This window comes from Oryzias melastigma, linkage group LG21 (genome assembly GCF_002922805.2).
Source record: "Oryzias melastigma strain HK-1 linkage group LG21, ASM292280v2, whole genome shotgun sequence".
Taxonomy (NCBI): domain Eukaryota; kingdom Metazoa; phylum Chordata; class Actinopteri; order Beloniformes; family Adrianichthyidae; genus Oryzias; species Oryzias melastigma.
The window spans coordinates 28,198,091-28,205,952 of NC_050532.1; the positions used below are offsets into that span (position 1 = coordinate 28,198,091).

The window sequence follows — 7,862 nt, forward strand, 5'->3', positions numbered from 1 at the left end:
CCCCCCCCCCCCCATGTTATTAATCATAACTGTAAAGTTTTAATTATCAGAACATTAGAAATAGAACTGGAGTTGTTGGACCGAATACTTGAAATGAAAGTTTGTAAATCTTTAAGAATGTTTTTGGGATGTGATTAATCGCTATTGATCACAAAGTTTTACTCGGTAAATTTGATTTGTCATCATGCAGCTTTTGAACAAAGAGAGGAAATGTTTTTCTTCATTTTTATCGTCTGAAATCTTTAAATGTACCAAGTGTAAATTGTGAGAACAAAACAAACAATAAGATAATAAGAACTAAAGACTTTTGTCAACAGTTTTAATCCAAGAAACAAACCTGCTGACCTCAAACTAAAATAACAGTAATCTGGGTCACTGAGCTTTAGATGTTTCCTCATCCTTGGACAGAAACACCTGAGAGGTGAAGGTTCTCTATTGAACCTACAGTCACCATCCACATTTATCTCTTTCATTTGGTGCTGCGTTAGAGGCTAAGAGATGTGATGTTACCATGACAACGCGCCGACCACAGATCAAACAGTCCTCTTTGTAAAAAAGTGATCAAAACCAGAAAAAGATCAAAGTACTAAAAACAGATTAAATATTTACTGTTTCTGAACATAAGTGGGAACAAAGTGTTTTAAATCGACAGACTGCTGCTCCGCCAGAGTGAAGTTAACACGTTAACGAGTTAACTCTGGAGGTCATGGCGTGCGTTAAGGCGTTCACGTTCACAGCACCACTAAACACACTTCTCTTCTGAAGTGAAGTTTCTGGTTGAAGCAGAGTGTCATGGTGGCTGTTCTTATCTCTTTCCCAGAATTCCTTGCTGGAAGAACGGCGTCTGTGCAGGAGGAGGAAGTGGCCGGCCGACGGAGCGCTCTTCTTCTCAGGAATCTTCTGGCCGTAAGTCTCTGGTTTCACGTCTGGCCGCCGCGCCGCTCCTCTTCTCTGAGCAGCATTGAAGGTGATTTTATCTCTGGGAGTTCAGAGCAGCAGAACTCTTGGTGTCATGATGGAACGGATCCTTTCTAGAGCGTTTCAGAGGAAAGGTTCTGGTTTGATCCTCATGAAATCCTGAATCAGAACCGCTTCGGTGAATCAAATGGACTCAGAACGTTCTGAGGTTCTAGATTTACTCTTTAGTTCGAGTTTCGATTTGCGCTCACTTCGTCATTTTACATTTTCTGCCATTTTGGAAACATCTGGATCTTCATGAAGGTACGTCAGACACGGTTTTTAACGCACACGCCACGTCCAATCACACGGAGCGCTTCGTGGAGTCCTCTCAAGGTACGTGGCTCAAACTCTGTCCTGCTGCTTCTGTCCTTCCAGGCCGCCGTGCCGCCGCTGTCCGACCTTCCGGCGCCGTGCCGCCGCTGTCCGACCTTCCGGCGCCGTGCCGCCGCTGTCCGACCTTCCGGCCGCTGAGCCACATCTTTTGCTGGTCCTTCACGGCCGCCGTGCCTCTTTCTACTTCCTGTGTTTTTGCGTGTTCGAGTTTTTGAAGTGATTCTAGTCTTTGACTCCAGTTAGCTCCGCCTCCTCTGTGGTAAAGTCACCTTCAATGCGGTTTCCTTTCTGTCAGGTTAGAGTCCAGGTTCAGTATCAGGCTCTAGTGTTGCACTGAGTTCTGGAAGAGTCCGGTCCGGATCAGACCTTCAGGAAGGTTCTGCTCCGGACCGTTCCTGCAGGTCTCGTTTGGAGGCGGTTCTAAGAACCAGCAGGTTGTGGTTGTGGGGCTGGAGCTGCATTAGTGAAGCTGGTTCTGGAGGTCCATCAGGGTTCTGTCCTCTTCTTCTGCTGTGATTGGATCCATTTGTGCTGCTTTTTTTCCAGGTGTGCTACGACAGGTAAGACCCGTTTTTTATTCCGTCCGTGCGCTCGGCCTTCCCGCCGTGGTTGAGCCGTGTTCCTGTGCTGGTTCTGTGACGGTCCGTCTGGACTCTAGGGGGTTCTGATCCGAGGTTCTGGTTTTCATCGGATTACCTTTGAATCATTGGACATGGACTTGTTCTGAATGCTGGTCTGAAGGTTTGGTTCTGTTGGTTCTGTTGGTGCGTTCGTGTCCATGATGGTGAAAGCTCCGCCCACAACCAGGAAGCTGTAGATCAGGGAGGGCTGCATGCTCCGCCTACCACGTCCACCGGTGTCGGTTCTGCATGTCTGGCGGTTCTGTCGTCACCAAACGGCTTGAGTTCTTCATCTGGATCGGTTCTTCACAGGTTTGGGTTTCTGGGTCCACTTGGGTTCTGTTTCTATTTGATCCTCTGATCTCTGGTTTCTCTTTGGATCTTCAGTCTGGTTCTGGTGTCGCGTTGGACCGGTCTGGATGCGGTCTGGGTTTTCTTTGAGTTTCTCCTCCAGTTTTTTTCTTCCTTCTGGATCTTCTTGTCTGTCTCTAGATCTCTGGATCTGTTTAATCCAGCTCTATCCTTCCTGATCCTGTTTCTGATCCTTTTTCTCAGATGTTTGAATCGTTTCTTCTCCCTCTTCCTCTCTGACCTTTTGTTCTCAGAGTTCTTCTCTCTTGGTCTCTAAAACTGAAGTTAAAACCTTTAAACTTTAGAAACTTTAAACTCTTAAACCTAATTTTATATTTCAATCATTCAGTAAATTAATAAAATCGTGAGTTAAATGTGAAGCTAAAATAACCTTTAATGTAACAAATGACCTTTTAATAAAACATTAAACATGAACAACAGAAGTTTAATATCTAATACTTTGATCAAACTCCAGTAAACGTTTATTAATCATTAAATGATCGTCGTGACTGGAGATCCAGAACCTCTGAATTAAGGCAGGTCTCCTTCCTGCAGCTCCAGATCACTCTGGATTAGTGATCTGAAACAGGATCTCCAGCAGTCAAAGATCTGTGACGGATTTAAGAGTCAGACCTGCAGCTGAGAAGCTGAAGGTTTCTCTGAGATGAACAGAAACGTGTAGAACTGTGGAGACAGAAGCTGTCAGAACCTTAAATGTAGACGTGGAGCCGAACACAGACGGACGGTCGATTCCTGGAAACAACAGCTTCAAAAGCAGGAAATGGTCCATCTGTATCAGCAGATCACGTTGGATCAGTGGACCGGACCGTCCAGATGAAGACGATCGGGGAATAAACTGGAGATCATGACAGTTTGACAGATTCTGAAGGAAATGAAAACCTGCGACTGAAACGTCAAACCAAAGGAGTCCAACCTGCAGGTCCAGTTGATGGAGTTTAGTCACGTGAAAAACCTGTTTCAGCTTCTTCAGACTGAAGCAGAACCTGGACTGTACAGAACAGGAAGAGGATCTGCTGATCAGTAAACAAGATTCTTCAGCAAATATGATGATTTGGGTAAACGAAGCTGCTTGAGCGGCGGGACGCGAGGCGACCGTTCAGCCTCGTCCATCAGAACGTGGAGAACATGGAGCTGCTGAAGTACAGCAGATGGATCAGGAGGACAGAAACGTGAAGCTTTGATCATGGACGGGAGCTAAACGAAGCTGAATGGAAGTGAAATCAGTTCTTCACATCAACCTAAAGACCACGAATCCAGAGAGACTTAACTTTAATTCTCCAGGTAAGTTTCCTGTCATCAGACGACACACCTGAGACGGTTGCTAGGTGATGAGATGTTAACGGAGCTGAGGTCTTTGTTTTATTTTGAAAATCATCTTATGATTCACATCTACATGTTTGCTTGTAATGAAAGGTCTGTTCTTAAACCGTTTCATCTTCAGGTTAAACGTGGAACCTCAGAGAAACGTTCTGTTCTCAGTTTGGTTCAAGTTCTAAACCTGAAAGTCGGTTTGATTTAGGAGAAATCTGCAGATCTGAACATTTCATGAGGATCCTCAAACCGGATCACGGAGGAAACTCCTGAGGGTTCTGCTCTGGTTCTGGAGGATCCTCAAACCGGATCACGGAGGAAACTCCTGAGGGTTCTGCTCTGGTTCTGGAGGATCCTCAAACCGGTCCCCGTCTGATTTATGGGGATTCTCACCTGCGACCTCCAGGTGTCGGATTGCATCCTCTAAATGGGTCGTTGGTTCATCTACAGGTGTGGGATTACATCCCTATTTAAACATGATGACTGAAGTTCTAGTGGGTCAGTTCTTTAAAACGGGTTCTGGAAGGTCCGGTTCCGGCTCAAATGGACTTTAACTTTTTTCTTTCAGGGCTAAAGTGTTTTTACACCAAAACCTAAATATCCAAACAGTTTGGTTCGAGTGAATGATCAGATGTGATGGTGAATCAGTCGACAGGTTGACCTCTGACCTGTTAGTCCTCTAACTCGAGTCCTCTAGTCACTCTTACATGTGTGATAAACCTGTTCAAACCACAAAAGCTTCTTCCTGCAGGTCTCCAGGATGGATCCGATTCCACCTGAACCCAAAACCATCAGATTTCTGTGAATCCTGTCGATGGATCATCGGTGATCTTTATCCAGACTGAATCCTGTCGATGGATCATCGGTGATCTTTATCCAGACTGGATCCTGTCGATGATCATCGGTGATCTTTATCCAGACTGAATCCTGTCGATGGATCATCGATGATTCGATGGTGAGGTTTGAGGATCGTTTCTGCTCAAACCTGAAGGTCTTAGAGAGATTTCTCCTCTAAAGTCTACAGGCATCTTTCTGGTGTCAGAATGATCTGATTCTAAAGAGAAAACGCTGTTATACAGTCATCAGATCAATCCCTCCAGAACCGGGTTCAGACGGTAAATCTGTGTTCTGATCATCACATCAATCCCTCCAGAACCGGGTTCAGAGGGTACATCTACTGTGTTCTGATCATCACATCCATCCCTCCAGAACCGGGTTCAGACGGTACATCTACTGTGTTCTGATCATCACATCAATCCCTCCAGAACCGGGTTCAGTCAGTACATCTACTGTGTTCTGATCATCACATCAATCCCTCCAGAACCGGGTTCAGTCGGTACATCTACTGTGTTCTGATCATCACATCAATCCCTCCAGAACCGGGTTCAGACGGTACATCTACTGTGTTCTGGTTCCTCTACAAACACAAACTTATTTGGACTAAATTTGATTTTGATGTCTGCTTGTCTGTGATGTTTGTACGGACAGTTTTATGGGGTCCGTCTAAACCTGAGAACATCTGGTTCTGGTGTGATCTGCAGGTCCAGAACCCAAACAAACCGTTCTCCACAACAGTTAAAACTTTCACCTCAGAGGGTTTCACACAGCAGAGGTTGAAGATCCAGCGTTTTGTCTGGTTTCTGGTTGAAATGTTTCTGTTCTTCTAAAGTGTGAATCCTGTTTGTGGTCGTGAACAAACTTCTCGTGAAGGTAAGTAGAACATCTGATGTCACCAACCTACTGACCTGTTTTGAAATGTTCCCACTGATGGACAACATGGACGTCTCTCTATTTAAGGTTTTCTTCAGACTTCTGACCTGGAAAACCTTCTAAAAGGACTCCAGGTGGATTCCTGTTGTCTGGAATCTTTCTACCATGGAGGATGTCCAGATGAACTCCTGGTCTGTCAGCAGAAGTTTGGATCTTCATCCTCTGGATGTTGGAACTGTAGGGCATCGAAAGCTGAAGTTCTCGTCTGAACTGTTTATTCTTTTTGTGGAGAAGTTTCCATGAATTCTCAAAGTCTAACATGAACGGATGAAGTCGATGTTCTGATGGACACGTGGAAACGACCAGGAAGCTGGAGAACAAAGTGGTGAAGGATGAGTCTGGGATTAACCTTCTAACCTCGGATCATCCGTCTGCAGACACACGAAGTCCTTCAGACTGTAGATCAGCTGGAAATGTGGATTTAAGCAGCAAAACCAGGAGTGGATGACGTGAACCGGGTTCCTCTGTCGGTTCCTCAGAACTGAACTGGAACTGAAGCTCGATACAATATAAGAATGGTTGTGAAATAACTCCAGACTCTAGAAACGACTGAAGTTAGACTTCAGTTTGTGTTCTTTGGATCTGCAGGAGCTCAAACCTCCAAAGATCCTGTGACGGTGAACCGATCCGATCTGCCGCTGAACGATTACAAACGTGTGGAAATGTCTTCATGTGTGGATCTACTGAAGCATCAGGAAAAGGAAAACCCTGAAGTAACCTGTCCTACTCGAATTCACATTTGATTGTTTTTAGTTTAGAAGTTTTTCAGTTTCAACTTTTCAATATAAAACAGGATTTTTAAACACGCTTCACCAAAATAACTTTAGAAAATATAAGAAAACGTCCCAAATGATTTAGTATTTATGAAACGATAAACATGTAAAACAATGACTGAGTTTATATTAAAATAAAGTTTAGGTCTAAATACATTAAAATGTAACGTTTAAATACAAACTAGAACAAATGTTTATCTAGAAAACGGCTCACTTAAACATATTCCATCACAAATCTAATCAAATATGAAGTTTAATCTCTTAAATCCTCCGAGAATCAGACGTTTCTGGCTGACGTAACCGTGACCCTCGAGGACCTTTATAATGATGAAAATCCAGGTTTGGTTAGGTAATGCAACCACAGGGGGCGCTGTGCTGTCCTGTGCCGGTCCCAAGTCCGGATAAATGCAGAGGGTTGTCGGCGAGTGTCCGACGTAGAACATCAACCAAATCATCAGAAACGCTGAATCCCCGACGGTCCCTGAAGGCAGCAGCTGAAATGTGAAGATAAACTTTTATGACAAAAGTTTCATGTTCTTACAATGAAAATATTACATTATTTCTTTAATTGTAAGAACTTAAAAGGTTTTTGTTAAACATTGTTTAAACGTGAACATTATGTCATCATAACTTGATGTTGTACAAAAACAAAAGTTTTATTGTTGGAACAAACGTCAGAATGCAGTTTCCTTGATTTCCACTGGGGGGCAGCGCTGCACTTCAGTTGAATGTCTGCAGTCATGATCTTTATAATAGTTTGTAGTTAAGAAGAAAATGTTTTCCTGCAGCTTCAAACATCACAGAAGTGGTGAAGTCAGAACCGTTTCAGATGAAGTTCTGTTTGAGTTTCAGCTTAAAGTTAAACTTATATTTATATTTCTAATGTAAAAGGAAACGGATTATCTGGAGGTCCTGATGGAAGTTTTTCTGTTTCAGAGACGCATGAGGTCGGTTCAAGTCTCTCTGGAACCAAATACTGACTGGAAAAGCCCGTTTTCATCAGAACCCTGGTATCATAAATGTTTTTTAATTTTTTTCAGGTTTCAACAGTAAATAATGTTCATCACTTTTCTACCTTCCTGAAGCTCCAAAGTGATTCAGTCACGTTCACACACTGGTGGGGGCTCCGCTGCTGAACACTGGCTCCAACCTTCCACCAGAGGCAGTGTGGGGTTCAGAGTCCTGCCAAGGACACTTCATACGTGGGGGGTAAGGTGGGAATCGAACCTGCAATCCTCTGATCAGAGGTCGACCGCCCGACCAGCTTGTCACGATGGTCTTAAAGTCCAAATCGCTTCAACAGAAATCACTTCATGCAAAATCGTTTCAAAGATCAAACAATAGTTTAATGAAACTCATTTAGAAAAGCGGTTCCATAAACGCACTGAGACCCAGAGAAGTTTATTATGGGATGTCAGCGATTGGAGGATTTCCTGCATCAGTTCATAAAAATCTTTCTGAGGAAAAGGACAAACGTCATCGTCCAATCACATCGCAGAACCGTCGTCTCATCGCTTCCTGTTTCTATCATTTCATTTTCATGTCTGCGAATCACTTTTGTTTTCAAAATGTTTTGATTTCTGGATTTTTTATTATTTGTAACTCTTTGTTTTAAATGTTGTTTTTTGTGATCTTGAAAATGTTTTTATGTGTTTTTCCCTTCAGGGCCACCGTAGTCTGAGTTGTCCAGCAGGAGGCAGTCTTCACCTGCTCATGGAGCCTG

The 7,862-nt window shown here is 43.7% G+C and overlaps 1 long non-coding RNA gene across 1 annotated transcript in view; it reads right to left on the bottom strand.

Annotated features, from left to right (window-relative positions):
* Nucleotides 1-6,374: 6,374 nt before the first annotated feature.
* The window catches only part of LOC118597903, a 2,983-nt gene continuing 1,495 nt past the window's right edge, over nucleotides 6,375-7,862 (bottom strand). Inside the window, exon 2 of the long non-coding RNA XR_004946907.1 lies at nucleotides 6,375-6,633. This is a non-coding gene — a long non-coding RNA (uncharacterized LOC118597903). The remainder of the gene's footprint in view (nucleotides 6,634-7,862) is intronic.